Source organism: Sinohyriopsis cumingii, chromosome 17 (genome assembly GCF_028554795.1).
Source record: "Sinohyriopsis cumingii isolate HCF-2022 chromosome 17, ASM2855479v2, whole genome shotgun sequence".
Lineage (NCBI taxonomy): Eukaryota > Metazoa > Mollusca > Bivalvia > Unionida > Unionidae > Sinohyriopsis > Sinohyriopsis cumingii.
Window position 1 is genome coordinate 106946307 of NC_142977.1, and position 14076 is coordinate 106960382.

Consider the following 14076-nt stretch of genomic DNA (forward strand, 5'->3'; position numbering starts at 1 on the left):
AATCAATCAATCAATAAATTAATATATAAAGAAATTCTCACAATTCATACATTCCATATTTATCAATCAATTGGTGAATAAGAAATACCACAAATAAATATCCAAAATGAAAGACATCGATAGCATATTTTGCAACTCTTCGCCAGAGGCTACACCAGGAATATATGAGAAGAAACTTGAAGGAAGTATTTCGACGTCAAAGGAGGCAGCTTGTTGTGGTTTATAAAAGTAGAGGAAAGTATAGAAATTGAACCGAATTTGTTAATCAAAAATTACTGGTCACCTATGATCGCATAAGACAGTACTAAGGATCGAAACCAAGAGCAGAGAAGTGCGAAGCAACGTTTGCGATATTCAGGTCCTATACTTGATTTTTATAGGATCAGAATTATTGAAGAAAGTTAAGGAAAAAGAGATAATGAAAGTCGAGAAATTGCTCTATTTATTGTTTATATTGAAGAAAGTAAATTTAGTAACAATAAAGGAAAGAAAGAAAAATTTCAACTGTTTTTATTTATAAAATAAGAAGAAAAAAACATATAGAGTCTACAGAACCCGGTATTCCCAGGCGGTCACTCATCCAATTACTAACCGGGCCCGACGTTGCTTAACTTCGGTAATCAGACGAGAACCGGTGTTTTCAACGTGGTATGGCCGTAGACACTATAACGCACAAATCTGAGAGTAATATAGGTTGTCTCTTCGACGTTACATACACTATATACATACATATAATAGATAAACACATGGATATATATATATATATATATATATATATATATATATATATATATATATATATATATATATATATATATATATATATATATATATATATATATATATATATATAATAGAGGCAGGTATAGTTTAATTGTAAGCAATGATAAGAGCCCCCTGTGGCTAGTAAGTAGCTACCCTATGGCTTGCCGATACCGCATGGTGTCGGCGATTTCCAACGTTTTGATGAGCAAAACAAATATGTTCATAAATCCTAATACAAATGTCCATATATCAAAAATCGCTATTTTGGGACTATTATGAATTCATTCAAGGACATTCTGAATTACATATATATATATGTGTGTGTGTGTGTGTGTATATATATGTATATATATATATATATATATATATATATATATATATATATATATATATATATATATATATATATATATATGACAAAAATGGTATTTTCAATCTTTCAACTTTGTTCTGATTTTCTGGTTTAATACTAAAAGTAAGTTTAAATATATATAAGGAGTTTGCAAATTTTATAAAAGTCAGCTTGCCAAGCAAGTAGTAGGCCAATATGATACAATGTAGAATTTAAGAAAATGTCATTATATGTATTGATGTTGTTGTTGTTGTTGTAGGGTTTAACGCCATTTTTCAGCACATGATAGGCTATACATGGCGGCCAGTATTAATGGTGGAGGAAGAACCAGGGAAAACCAACGGAAAGAACCAACGACCCACGAGAAGCTACTGGCAAGCTTTCTCACATACCCACATTGGCTGAATCCGAGACTCGAACCCACGCAGACAGAGGTGAGATGGCAGTGATCCGTAACGGAGAGCGCTTTAGACCACTCAGCCACTCGGGGCCCCCTATATGTATTGAAACGTTTGTTTCCTTTGTATATGTTGATACCTAAAAACCATATCCCAATAATTAAAATTATCCAAGACAATATGTAAATAATACATGTATGTATGTATGTATGTATGTATGTATGTATGTATGTATGTATGTATGCATGCATGCATGCATTAATCCTTGGATGGATGGATGGATGTATGTATATCACAAAAGACACACACATATCTTAAAACACCCTCAGCCACCCAAGATATATATGATCCGTTTTTACGAGATAAACTTGGTAAAATTCAGAATGGTATAATTATCGAGTACGATCAGTAGAGCTTTTTTTCCTTGTTTGCAATTGTCATAGGATAACGCGCAAAAAATAAAATTACATAGGAGTACGATTATTGTTCATAGCTGATAAAGTTATGCGAGCTTCGTTGCATACTCTCTCTCTCTCTCTCTCTCGTCTGTGTGTGTGTGTGTGTGTGTGTGTGTATTTATATATGTATCTATACATGTACATATACATATATATAATTGTTTTGCTTGAGCGGCTCGAGAGCCTGCTTCATGTCACTGCATATAACCATGTATATTGGGTTGCACTCAGTCTTCCTGAAAAATAGTATGGATTTAATAAAGCACAGCCACTGATGAAGCTGACTGCATCCAAACAAAAGCAGCAGAGCTGACTGGATTACCAATTATGACCTCGAAGGAACATGTAGGACGAAAAGTGCATTTGAATGTTTTAACTTATGAGAAAATAACTGCAAATAACTTTATTAATACCTAGCTCAGCAGAAACACAGTACATTCAGTGGTATAGTCAATGCCCTGAGACAGTGATTAGCACGTGTGACAATCTTTCTGCTATGTGCTGGACCTTCATGGAGGATGTGAACCTAATTTTGTGACAAAAGGTGAAGAGTGTAACAAGATCGACAATAACTGATAACGTATTTTACCTGAAACCAAATGTCAATTCCCTATCACGCTGCATTTTTCCTTCTCGTGTATTAAATAACGTGTAATTCTCATTCTCAAACACAGATAGTGGTGATCATTAATTGAATATTAAATTAAATAGCGACCCATACGACAAAAACACCTGATATTTGAATGTAAAAAAACCGTTGGGAAAGGAACATTTTTACTGAGAATGAAATAGCAAAATATTCTGATTATATGTGTCATATTCCTTTCATTAAATTGAAAGGCTGATGCTACACCATAGATCACTTTATAATTCAACTGCATTCATTGATAAATGTGGCGATTTTTCCTTTGGTTAGTACATAATCTATATAGCGATCAGACCTAGGTGGGTTTATTTCTGTGTAAACTGTACGGAGAACTACTTTATACCAACTTCTATAAATAGCGTCACGTGCAAAGTAACTAATGTAAACAATGAGATGGCGTGCATACACATTGCATGCCTTTAGAATTAAATAAAAATGTTTGTGCGTCAAAATCGTATCGCTGCTTCCCTGTATCTTATTCAGCGTTTGCAGCTCTCACCGCCAAAATGCATCGATGTTTGGAAGCTTGATTTGTGCTTTAGTATTCCTACTCTTAACTTATCTCTTTGAAATACATCTTTAGTTTCTTCGCCATTTTTATTTGTATCACACGTTTAATAATCTTGTTTTGTAAAGTGTGCATGTACTCTTGAAACTTGATCAAAAGGATTCTAACTTATTATTTGAATCTATTGTCATGGATGAAGTTTAATAACAGTATAGATATACATAACATTATGTTGTGTAATCAAAATATTAAACGTTGAAAGTCTAATGAACAAACATTTGTAGTTGAGTTTGAGATAAGAAAGACAGATGGATGAAAAATAGCAACTGTGAAGTAAGACATATATGACTTCAAAGGAAGGTAGAAATTAATGCCATGGAGGGACGTTTTTTATTTAGTAGAGTTAAGGAGCAAAGACAAAGAAGACGAGTAGCTTCGAAGAGAAGAAGACAAATTGGAGAAATAAGGATGGAGAAATAAGGAAACTCAAATGAAATTTTGAATGGTTAGATAGAAGCTGTTAAAGCAGCGGGTTGAGAAGTAATTAAGGAAAGTGAGGTTGAAACGAATTAGCCAACAATAACAACAAATCAAAATTAAAAAGACAATCCTTTTTGTAAACTGATACAACTTTAAAGGAGGTGACGATCAGTATTTCTATATTTTTATTCAGATTCAGCCACACGCAAAAAAAAAATATCATCACACCGAAACTCGAAACAATTAGGTTCGGTATTCCTTCAACTTAATATCGAGATTAGATTTAGAAAGATGATGTTAAAAGACACAAACCTGGGAGAGAATAGGCTTAAAAGCTTTATTACACACGTTTCAGAGCTTTCATGAATAAACTTGAAATGTTGAATGATCTGTGCAATAACCGTTTTACCCAATTTAATCAAAAGATTATGAACATAAATGATATTTCATAGGAATTAGGCTCAATATACGAAGTTTGATGATATAAAATATTCAAACGTGACTCATGCATAGAATTACCAAACTGAGTAAAATACTAAAAGCTGGCAACAACGTATCAAACAATTTGCAAATAGATGATTCTCCTATTGTGGCGCTCTACAATTTCTTATTTTGCATAGAATTATAAAGAAAAAGAATTTCCCCGGGATTCCTCACTGGTTATACTGGCTATTTATAAAGGACTTTGAATATCTTAGGTTTTGTTTCAAGCCAGGGGTCTTTACTTGACCGAGCGGTGTCAAACCCTGGGCGATAAGTCATAACTTTACCCCAAATTTCCAAAGACTTCCATACAACTTCAGTTGTAAATTAGAAAGCCTGGCGTGTCTTTTATATACTTAAATTTTACTATAATCAATGCAAGACCACAAGTCTCACAACCTGCCAAATATCTATCAACCGCACATCTACATGGTTTCTCTTCGTTTGGTTTCCGTACCGCCAGCAGTTCTCGCCGTAGAAACTATGCAACTGTCCCTTAACACAGGGAACTATTTTAACTACGCCACCTTAGGACAGTAAAACTATGGTCTCCAGGTACTTTTCCGCAGTACAACTGCATCACCTTTGCCACCATGGCGACATAAACGGTATCTGTTGAGTCCCTTCTTATTGATTCCATTGTGTAATTTACCGGTTTCCTACCGTAAATACTGCCACTGCAGTCTCACTACCAATGTACACTACTAGATTTTAGTAGGGAGTTTGTTATTCCAGGGACCCTCATTCAGTTTGGACCTGATTTCACTACTAGGGAACCATGGCATCATGGAAACTCACTAACACTTTACTCCATGACGTTTGCTCCTACTGGCCAATTATTTCGGGCAAAGGAATATTTATATTGCACCGAATTCCATTAATCAGATAAGTAATCACAAAAATCTAATAATTCCTTAAGATCGGGCGCTATAACCAAATGAGCATACGCCAAATTTATTATAGTATTATTCAAAGAACCTTTAATTCCCTTTAATTTAGTATATGCTTGATGGGTGTAATATGGGTTATGGAGTAGTAGTGAAGGGGGGGGGGGAGATATAGAGACCATGGGAAATACATTACCGACCCCCCACCCCTTGGGACTGTATAGCGACAAGATTTAAAGCGACAATGGGAAAATACAATACAGGTAAGGTGAAGTCACAGTACTGAAGATTGGTAACAATGTAGCAAAGGGCTGACCTCAGTCGGGACCATAGAGCGGGATAAAAGCCCTACAACGTTTTGGCGGGACAGATACATAGATAACCCATACTACAGAGAACATACAAACACAAACAACTGTATAACCGACTAAAAGAACGTTTAGGCAAAAAGCAAATCTTTTCGAGGCATATGAGCGTCCCTGAAAAGGGCCTTTGGGTTCTTCTTCTTCTTCTTCTATTTTCTCCAGTTCTTTCACTATCTCCTCACTTTCTCAATGATTTATTTCTTCTTCTTCTTTTTCTCCTTCTCTGTCATCCAGTCAGGATGTCCCATCAATCTATTTTCCTGTATCTTCATCCAGTTTTCATTCAGTTTTTCAAACTCCTCTTTCTCCTTTCTGTTTTCTTTGTGCTTTCTTTCTTTAGCCCAGCTGTCTTTTATCTTCTTCACCTCTTCTCCCAGCTCTTTTCTCATTATTTCTTCTCCTTTCTTTAGTTGGTCCAGCACTCGCTTCACAAATGACCACTCTGTCCAATGAAATGCGTCTTCTAGAAAGCACCTGACTCCCATGACACCACCAAGTACCTCCTTCAAGTTTCCCACTCTCACATATTTTGATGTAATGAAACCTCTTAACTTTTCTACTTCCTCCTCTTTCATACCTTATACCAGATGCCTGGCTACTTTCAGGCTAGTGGCAAAGTCTAGGATAGCTGGATACTTCCATTCCTTCGCAAGCCTTTCCACCATATAGGCTGCATCCATGGTCCAGTACCAACAGCCTTCAGTTTGTTAACAACTCTATTGCCATTTTCGTTTATTCAATGTTAAATGGCGCGAACGACGAACGCTTTGACTTTATATGTATTAAGCACGGACGTGAAGGAAAACATCGCTTACACTCACTTCACATAGGTACTATCCACACACGAGAAGGAGAAAAAACAAACTCATGTTATACTATCAAAAACCCCAGTATCTACTATCCACACAGGGGAACGAGAACAAACAAAACCAAAATATGCTATACACACACGAGAAGTAGAAAAAACAAGCCCTCATTATACTATCAAAAACCACAATATCTACTATCCACACAAACGTACGCGAACGCTTACAAACCCCAAAATTCTACTATTCACACAAACGTATGCGCACTTATTCAAGCACACACTCTACTGTCCACACAAACCTACTTGAGCTCATACAAACACACACACAAAGAAACACACACACACACAATCACATCAGTAAACGAATGAATGTTTATGATCACACTACTCCACATTCACACAAATCGGCAACTTGAATAGTATCTCTTTTCTAGAGATTTGGGTAGCCCTGAGAAGGGCTGTTCTTAGAACTTCAGATGCACCTCTTGCTGCCGGTACCTCCCAGGTCTGGCACCACAGACTCATCTCCGGCTCCAATCCTGCTCCCAATTGATGCGTGTTGTTGGTAGCGCTGAGGGAGGTTGACTGTCTTCACTCTCCCAGTCTTCACTTTCAGGGAGAATGAAGACTTCCCTCTCTCTTCTCTGCCACACGCGTGGATGCTGTGGCCTCCTTATTTCCTCTTCCCAGTTATCAGCCTGGCGAACCACTGGTCTTTGTACTAGTGACAGAGGCTGTGGCTGTGAAGCTGGTACTGTCTGCGAAGGCGTCCTCACCTCAGGCTTGAACTCACACAGAGGTCTTAGCATGAGGTGAGGCAGGATTTCTCTCTTCTTTTCCTCCTCTTCTTTCTTTTTTCTCTCATCCTCCTCCTTCTATATCCCGGCCTCTTTGGCTACGGCCTCCATAGGCAGTTCATCCAGGATGTGCTTGGGATACTCCAGGTGCATTTGGAGTTCCAGCAATTTGCTTCTCCTGCTCATCTTCTTTAGTTGATGCGTCAACGATGGGTAGCCAGACTGACGAAAGTTTCCCTTTATATGTGTCAAGCACGGACGTGAAGGAAAACACCCCATTCACCAAAACATTACAAGGCCCATATCATTGCCACAAAACAATGGAATACGCGGACCTAAAAGGAACACTCACTCACCTTTAGTTACAAACAAAATCAGATACATATTATATTTTGACAAGCTAAGGAAACGAAGTGCTTATAATCACACTTCTAACAAAGTCAAACAAACGAAGTGCTTATAGACACACCTTTATTTTTTAACTTACTAACATACCATTGGCAACTGAATTAGTATCTCTTTTCTAGAGTATTGGGTAGCCCTGAAAAGGGCTGGTTTTGTGAACGAGGAGTTATGGCAATCTTTTATTGTCTAAGATTGCGTCCCCGTATGGTGACAGGCTTTCGCACTGGGTGGGGTCTGCTTCTTCGTAAAAAGAAGAAGAACTCTTTGGTGTCTACACGGCAGTCGATAAACCTCTGTCTGTTGATGAAGAAAATACATATAATATTGTCCACACACCATGGAATCTGTGCCTTGTAATTTCATATTATTGAATCGTGACGACGGGACCTTTTTTCTCATAAAGTCGATGTTCTCGTCTTCCAAAGGTGGCAATCCATACGAATAAAAATATTCCACACAACCTTCTTTAGGAAAGTAGACTGCGACCCAATGGGTTCCTGGGAGATGACTGTCGTCCGTGTTGATGGCATAAGCTTGATGGTCTTGAGGCTTACGATGCGGCAGTTCATCTTTACCACACACGACAGGATTCCAAGAAGCAGTTTACTAACTATGGTTCTGAAGGTAATACAGTTCCAGGTATCCATTTTTGTGTTGTTTTGTTTTTATTTTTTACTTATTGATTTTCTTCACAGGTAATGATAAGTTCTGAATTCAATCCGAACTTTTTGTTTGAAAATCTCTGACAGGTAACCGTTTTTTCGCTTCGTCTCCGCTCTCTGAGCCAAGAGAGCTTCGATGTGATGCATCTCTAGAGTCATCAGTGGAGGAAAGGAATGATCGCACAAGTCTTTATACCACTGATGCAACACGATTTCGTCCGAGATGAGACTCCAAGCTGCATCCAGATACTCGTCCAATTTTCCTTCTTGACTCTGCATCAGACATGTATCGTGTTGCATTTGACTGGGATGATCGTTTTGATATCCACAGCAATCTTTCTTGATCAATTCTGTAATTTGTTTCTGCCAGGTGTTTGACAAAACAGGAGACTAAATGTTGTTCTTGTTCTGGCCATCTAGACTTCATCATTATGTCTTTTTCGTCTTTGTCTTGGGGTCTACTTCCACGGTATCCTTCCATTCCATAGATTCTCCAACATTCAAAGAGGGATTACAGCCTTCCATAGTTTCTATTAGTCTAGAATGACTTCTCACAAGCTGTTGATTTCTATTGTTATGTCGAATTTGGCATACAGGATGACATTCACTGTGTTATCTGGGGGTAGAGGATTTGTAAACTGAAGTTCTACACGAATCTGGCCTGATTTTATAGGGTGAAAATGTCTCTCGTCGCTGCCTTGGTCAGGAGTGAAATCAAAAGCCCACAAAGAATAACCTCCTGCATAATCGTCGTACTTAATGCCGTGACTGGTGTTGGTCCCTAACTGTCTGGTGGCTTCGTACAGGGACAAGTACGATCTCAAGTAATTCGTGCAACCACACGTCCAAATTCAAACGATCCAACAGTTCTAAACTACGTCCATGCAGGATTTTCTTTCGACCATCAATAAACCCCGCATTGTAAGGATCGTCATCTGCTGTCTGGACTGTGTCGTTAAACTTGTTCTCACCCGTTGTGTCATGTTTCCATACCACGCATGTATCCAGATGAGTGTTCTTGGTCTCTTTTCCGTACGTCTAGAGATTTTTCAGGTACGCTAAGTAAGGGTAAGTATCCATGCTACTGCTGACCAGTTTGTTATTAAAGTCCAAATCCACTTCACTGAACAAAGAATGCATGAAATTGTTGACGGGAGCTACTCTAGCATCGGCTCCTGGAGTAGTGTTGTCCGTTTATTTTCACTTGGACTTTCAAGTACAAGTAACTCCTATTCAGATCGATGTAATCTTTGGGCTGTCCTTTGGTATCAAACTCAGTGGGAGCTGAATTCGTCAAAGAGGAGACGGGATGAAATTCCACAGATTGGGATTCTTGCATCGTCATCATAGTGCGTGGCATGGCAGACAGCTTCAGTTCCGACTTAGAAAAGGCATCAGACTCTCGGTACATCATTTTTTGTCTCTATGATTTAATAACCATACACGTCTAAGTCTCGGACGGTTCTTCTTTTCTTAGTATTTCTAGTTTTATGAGTATGAAGGTTTCTGAAGTGATGTTTTATTCGTCGTCTCTTTCTGCCTTGTCGTTGCTAGGGCGTCAGGGAAGCAGGAAAGCCTAACTCGACATTGTCCAGGGCATTTATAGGCGTTTCTCGATGGTCAAAAATGTCTTTGCCCGTTTGCAGCAAGACATTTTTGCCTGCTCTCAAGAAAGCTTCTTTGGGGTTTTGTTTGTCGATTGTGACATTTTGAAGACATTCTTTGCCATGCGTCCAAGCGGCGTCTTCCAAGGCATGCAGTCCTCGTGTCACCATCGGTTTCAACACCGGAGACACCAAACGAAAGGCCGATTTCAGAATATCTCTTAAAACATGTCCTCGCTGTCGAGCGACGCATCGGTACGCTGGATACATAACTTACGAGTCGTTAGAGAATCGTTTTCGAAATTGGAGTTTTACCGTGGCAGTTCCTTTGGTGAATGTAATATTTGTCCCAGATCTCCATTAATTGCAATGTTGGCGGTGACAAAATACGACTTGCTGACGGGTAAATAGTGAGGATGTACAAATTTGCGGTGAACGTGATAGGTGTTTCCACCTTCCTCGTCAGCGTTCGTGGCAGAATCCACTTTGAAAGGAATGACACTCAGTAACGGCAAGGAGATGTGTCCAACCACGTTGTACTCACCCCATCGGAGTACACAAAGATCAAATTCAGTCTTTGGTTCATTTCTACCGGGGCACGAAAAAACCTGGTAAAAGAATCGTTGTCGGAAATGACTGGTAATTCGTTTTTCTTTATCATTGCCATCCTCATCTCCATGTCCCCGCCTAAAATGTCAAAAAATTCAGGACAAAAAAAAAGACAACACTTTACACTCCGGAAATTTCATCAGTCGGCGACGAGCTATTTAATGGTACTCAATCGTGACACTTTTTCTGACACTCGCAAAGGCTTTAAGAAAAATGACATTAAACCTGGAAGCAATTGTGCTCACCAACAGTTGACCACTAAAATAATAGCCAGGGGGAATTATCAAGTTATAGGTCCACTTCTGAGTTTGTAAATTATGTGTTTTCATTTCATAATCTACATAAGTATTCAAGTACTTTTGCATTTGCACGTCATGAACTTCCACCAAAGCCACTTCCCAATGGGCTTCATGATCCAATTGGATGGCCTGTGGTAATTTGGCCGTGTAACAACACCAAGTGTTATTGGGAAACACCTCCATGGAACTGTCACTGGGTAAGGTTAAGTAAAATTGGTTGTTGTTGTTCATAATTCCAGAGTTCTGCTGTCCGAGGGGTCACTGGAAGTGTGAGGAGTGTCTCCGCCCAAAATGTTGTTGTTGGGGTGGTGACTGGAGTTGGGCACAAGACTCACGTTGTTCCAGTTCGAGGAGTATTTCAGGGAAGGGTGTGGAAAAAGGTAACCGATGCAACTGCTCAGTAAAATAGTCCACAATTGCTTGTCTCCATGTTGAAAACTCAAATTGGCAATGACCACACCGATGACACAATACACCACAAATATTTGGCAGAAAAAGACGATTTGCGTTTTAGGCACACGTTCTCCACATCACACCCACAAGTGTTGCTTTGGTCGATCGTGCATGGAAGAACTGAATGAAGGAGTGGTCACTGTGGTAGCTGAAGCTGCGTGGAAGGGCATGAAGGTCACTTATTTTTATAGTTGATGACTTGCAAAGCGTCGATCCAAGAATCAAAACTGGGAGGATATCCTTGACTTCTTTGACACGGCGTTTTCCCACTTTACGGGTTCTTCGTTCGAGAATGCTTTCGATGTCGTATACTTCGTCTTCTCTTTTGGTCACGCGTTGTAACTCGGGCAAGAAAAACGTTCCTTTTAACACTTCCCCGGTCATGTCCTTATAGACGGCAGGATGACGGCACGAACTCTTCCAGTGCCGCGAAACAATACGGTGGTCCAGTTGGGTAAGTAACCTTTGTCGAAAGTGCGTTTGGTTTTGGCAATGAGCACTCAATCTACTGCTGTCAACACTCCACCTTTCTTGGGGACAGTCACCGTCGGGGACATACCAAACAGACGCTGATAAACAGGACTTCATTGTCGGGAGTCACTTCTTGGGAGGCACGTCCGATTCTCCGATGGTAAGATTGGTTAGAAGAGGGATCGCTTCTGGGGTGTGACATCTTTGGGTATTCAGGAGCACAAAAACATTCCCATTCTTTGCCTCATGTCTTTTTTATACTGGATCGCGTCGCCACTGATTGTCTTTACGTCGTATCAACTTGAAGACAGGCATGACACGTCGTGAGATGTTTGCATCGGACTAAATCGGGACAGTTCTTGCTTAAATCCAGTAAACTCTGTGACATGCCCGATCTCTCTTGGACTTTGATTTTGGGGGTAGGTACTTTGTAGCAGCAAAAGAAGAGGATATTTTTTGGAGATTCGGATTTCCATTGTTTCATCAACTGAGGAAGAACAGGTGTCAAATTGGTTTTGGCAGCATCACCATCAACGGAGAAGTGGAAGAACCTGAAGCTACTGGAGACGCGGTCACCTTCGCTGCAGGTAGTGGTTTGCGAATGTAAGGAGGTTGCGTCCTGGCCGAAATGTCTCTCTTGCAGGTAGAAGTTGTTTTCTGAGGGCTTTTCTTTTTCTGGGGACTTTACTTTTTCTCTTTCTGTGGGCTTTTCTTTTTTGGGGGGTTGTGATGTGGTATTGACACCGTAGATTGTTTTATTATTTAGAGCTCGTTTGGCTGTTTGGGGAGTGGCTTATTCTTGGGGATGACTTTTGGGGCATTATGATCCCATTTTAAGAGGGAACAAATGATGACACCTCCTAGAGAATCGTTACCTCCAGGTTTCACAATGGTTTGCTTTTTGGTTTGAGTGTCGATGCGGAGATCAGCCAGTTGTGTCAAGGCTACTTTTTTCTCTCAAAAAAGCGTTTGGTTTGATGAGGAATGTAGATGATGCCTTGCATTAAAGTGACGTGCTCTCACCGTAAACCCTCGCAAGACTTCTTTGAGACTGGCTTCTAATACACGAGCACGTATTTGTGGATTTTTTTCGCTCCTGATGCCGTACAAGGCACGAATCTATTTGACGAGAAGTTGAGACTGAAGGGAGGTCATGCTGTCGTTGTGTGAGACAGACCCAAAGTGTCCGAGGTTTTTATCGAAGTTTTTGTTAAGTCGACGACAGGGACGTGTACACGACAGGCCCTCCGTATTGACACCAGTGGTGAAACAAATGGGTAGGAAATCGCAAATAATCGGGGGTGGTGGGTTTTAAATCCACGAGTAAATAGGCCTGTGGGGTTTGAGTGGTATCGTCGTACGCATGAGTCAGCATAGGCGTTCTTAACTGTTTGCCTAAAACTTGCACTTGTGATATATCTTTAGGGCTTTTAAACAAGACCACGTTATGAGCATTGAGACTGATGGTGCGATGGGCTTTACTTTGTTAAAACAAATTTTAGGTAATTTAACTGACACTGGCATTACGATGATGGCCTTTTCGCGTAAACCACAGTTTAATTTCTTCATCGTCTTCTCCTAACATATCGTCGAAAATAGCCAGATGGGTTTGACTGGGGTCAGACACGATTCCATCGTCTTCGCTAGGAATGCCTTCCACAAACACGATGGAATCGCCGTGACTTTCTCGCAAGAGACTGTACGCCGATTGCCACTCTTTGTAGCACCACACGACCCGTTGAGGTGGACGATCGATCAAATGATGTGTTTGTTCGATCAAACGTTTGACGAATTCGGTTTTGCCTGAGCCGTTAGGTCCTGCAATTCACATGTTAAAGGGATGGCGAAGATACAAGGCCTCCCAACTGGCACGATCTAAGTGTTCGTCTATGACTTTGAAAGTGGAGGAAGAGGGAGCAGAGCCAGTAGAGGTAGCCATAATGCAGGGAATGCCACTTTTGACACGAAGACAAACAATACAAGAGTTTGTATACTTTTTCAGGACTCGTTTATTGCAAGTTAATATGGAACAACACGAAAGACAAAAATACGCAAAGACAAATGGTTAAGTACAATGATAAAAAACACATCAAAACGATAAAAGTTGAATATAAACAAGTCACTGTACAACATGATTTTGGTAACCAATTTGTCCTAGGGACAGTGCGTAATGTTCTTACAGTCTCTACATTGGGTACAGTCACACAGGTGTCCTCCCGGAATGGTCTTTCTAGAATGTCCATGACAATCCTGTCCTGAAGGGAATGGTTGTCCTCTGTGACGGGTTCTTCTAGCACTGTCACTAACACAGGTTTAAATGTTACTTTTTTCCTTGGACGTTTGAATTCAGGACCACATCTCTTGAGAATAATTGGCCACTTCTTTGGTCCAAGCTTCAATTTTTTCAGTAACGTACATCTGTCCAATGAGGGTGTAAATCACAAGCTACAAACACATCGTCATACACATCTTCAGTACCTAAAAGTTGACGAATCTTTTTATCCCGTAGAGGTCGAGAAGTATCGAGATGAAAACGCAAAGCTTTTAACAAAATGAGTCTGTCGTGGACATTTAAAGGAACCACATTCATGTTTTATTTGGTGGCAAGTACTGTTCGTAAGGAGTC

The 14076-nt window shown here is 39.9% G+C and overlaps 1 pseudogene; it reads right to left on the reverse strand.

Moving 5' to 3' along the window:
- Nucleotides 1-543: 543 nt before the first annotated feature.
- On the reverse strand, nucleotides 544-662 carry LOC149779626 (5S ribosomal RNA; annotated as a pseudogene).
- Between the last annotated feature and the right edge of the window lie 13414 nt (nucleotides 663-14076).